The sequence below is a fragment of the Tamandua tetradactyla genome, chromosome 9 (assembly GCF_023851605.1).
Source record: "Tamandua tetradactyla isolate mTamTet1 chromosome 9, mTamTet1.pri, whole genome shotgun sequence".
NCBI classification, from domain to species: Eukaryota; Metazoa; Chordata; class Mammalia; order Pilosa; family Myrmecophagidae; genus Tamandua; species Tamandua tetradactyla.
The window spans coordinates 86,591,474-86,594,697 of NC_135335.1; positions in this window are offsets into that span (position 1 = coordinate 86,591,474).

The following is a 3,224-nucleotide window of genomic DNA, read 5'->3' on the forward strand; positions in this document are numbered from 1 at the left end:
TGGGCATCCTTGTCTTGTTCTGGATCTTAGAGAGAGATTATATGTTCCAGGAAGGCAAACCTAGTGCATGAAACCTTTATGGTGTCTCAGTTTGAGCCCTAGGTCTTCTTAAGCATTAATAGGAATGATGTTGTTTGGGGTTTAGCAAACTATGGCAGTTAGCGCTATCTAACTGAACCCTGCATAAGAGCAGTTTCCAGTACAGCCTCTTGACTCCATTTGATCTCTCTTAGCTACGGATATCTGATTTTATTACATTTCTTTTCCCCCTTTTGGTCAGAAAGGTGTTGTCAGGGTAAGACTTAGCCCTGGGAATCATGCCCCACATTGTCAGGGAGATTTTTCACCCCTGAATACCAAGTAGAGAGAGGGCATTGATTTTCCTTGCAGAGTTAGACTTAGAGAGAGAGAGAGGCCACATCTGAACAACAAAGAGGTTTCCTGGAAGCAAATCTTAGGCCTCATTATTGGTAGGTAGTCTTAGCTTTTCCCCAACAGAAATAAGCTTCATAAGAGCAATCTTCAAAATCTAGGGCTTGGCATATTTTTTTGGGAGTTCCCAATGGTTGGAAGGGTACCAATGGCTTGCCAGATGGGGGCGTTTAATAGTTCCCTATATATGATACACATATAGCTCAGTGTCTCGGAATCCAGAAATACATTCACAACTTCAGATATATATATCTTCCCCCCACCCCCTTGAGATCCTCAAGGGACTTTACCAATACTTTTTTTCTTTTTCTTTTTTTTCACATGGGCAGTCACTGGGAACTGAACCGGGGTCTCTGGCATGGCAGGAGAGAATTTTGCCACTGAGCCATTGTCACACTGCCCTACCAGTGCTTTTTAATTATTAGCCCACCATAGTCTGTGATGTATCCTGGTACTACACCAAGCCATAGAGAATTAGAAGGCCTCGTTTCCATTCTGGACTCTAGGAGTCCAGGTTGTCTAAATGAGCCATCCAGAGAGGCTGATTCAGACTGTGAGTTACAGAAAATTTGTTTATAGACATAATAAACCTCTGCGCCTTTGATGTCATACAGCAGCTGAAGGTCTAGAGTACTTCCACTATCATCTTTTACCCTGAATTCTAATTTAGCTTAGACTCAGTCATATTGGCTTTGTTTTAAACTCTAATTGAGGCCTGATCTCTTTCTCAGTTACTTCAATTATTATTATATGTAGCCATGCTAACTTTCAAGTCTTCAGCGCTCCATTTTTGGGATCCAGGTATCACAGTGCTACTTAAAGTTCCAGGGATCCAGGTGTCACAGAGCTTCTTAAAGTTTCCCTAGAATGACATCTCATTGTCATCTTAATTTACGTTTCTGTAATTGTTCTTCAGAAAAGTGTCTATTCATAACCTCTACCCATTTTATAATTGGGCTGTTTGTTGTTGAGCTGTATAATTTCTTTATGTATGTATCAGCTATATGAGCTGATGATACACATATAGCACAGTGTCTCAGAATCCAGAAATACATCCACCACTTCAGACCAAATGTGGCTGCAATAAGGGCCCACAACCCAGGCTTTCATTTTTTAATAAGTAGTTTCTGAGACAGACCTTAGCAGATTTGCTCATTTGTTTTTGGCCCATTCTGCACAGCCCATTGTCCCCAAGATTTATTCAGTTCTTTGCGTCCACCTTGACATCCCTCCTTTTTGTAACTGCACCAAATTCCATCATGTAAATATATCACCATTTGCCATTGTACTTCTCAGTCATTGTATTCCTCAGCTCCCTTCATCTATTGGGCATCATGGATAGTGTCCAAAATAAACAAACCATGTCTTACAGTATGGTTGTACAATCAGCAGCACTCTCAATTTTAGACAACTATCATTGGTCCATAATGACAAAGAACAGGTAAATATAACATCACCAACTAATGAATCATAACTACCCCTTATCACCTGTCCCTCCTCCCACCCCCAGTTAGTTGCCTCTAGTATTGCTGTGGTACTATTGACGTTTTCCTGTTAACTCTTGGCCATGGCATGCATTTTCAGTTTTTCCCCTATAAGCCTCTACAATTGACTCTTTGTCCACTTACTGAACCACTAAAATAGTTCATATGAAAACATACATGGCAGTATATATCCCCTTTCAATCATTCACCTTCAATATGGCAATGTTACTTATAAACCCACTAATTAGTTATCATCAGTTCTTGATGATAACTTGCATTTAGACTCAACTTCCTTGGATAGCCTTTCCTCTGTCTCTAGCTTTTGTGTACCTCTACGTCTGCCATATTCTACAATGTAACCTCTGAGATTAACTTTACCAAAGTCATAATAACTAAATAATACAGTATCTGTCCATTTGTGACTGACTTATTTTACACAGCATTATATTCTCAAGGTTCAGCCATGCTGTCATATGTTTTAGGAGATCATTTCTTCTTACTGCTTCCTAATATTCCATCATATGTATATACCACATTTTGTTTATCCACTCATTTGTTGCCATTTCTTAGCAATTGTAAATAGTGCTGCTATGAACATCGGTGTGCAAATGTCTGTTCGTCACCGGGTATATACCGAGTATTGGTATTGCCAGGTCATGGGGCAACTCAATATTTAGTTTTCTGAGGAATCTCTAAACTATCTTCCACGGCGGCTGCACCATTATACATTCCTACCAACAGTGAATAAGTGTTCCTATTTCTCTACATCCTCTCCAACATTTGTGGTTTTCTTTTTAATAGCTGCCATTCTTATAGGTATGAGGTGACATCTCATTGTCATCTTAATTTACATGTCTGTAATTGTTCTTCAGAAAAGTGTCTATTTATAACCTCTGCCCATTTTATAATTGGGCTGTTTGTTGTTGAGCTGTATAATTTATTTATGTACACAGGATATCAAGCCTTTATCCACTATATGGTTTCCAAATATTTTCTCCCATTTAGTTTGGCCTCTTCACCTTTTTTAACAAACTTCTTTGAGACATAGAAGCTATTGATTTTAAGGAGTTGCCATTTGTCTATTTTTTCTTTCACTGATTGTGCTTTAGGTCTAAAGTTTAAGAAGCTATCTCCTATTACTAGTCCTTGACAATGTTTCCCTGCATTTTCTTCTAGAAGTCTTATGGTATTGGCTCTTACATTTAAGTATAATCCATTTTGCATTCACTTTTATGTAAGGTATAAGATGGGGGTTCTCTCTCATTCTTTTGGCTGCTGTTATCCAATTCTCTTACGCCCATTTGTTGA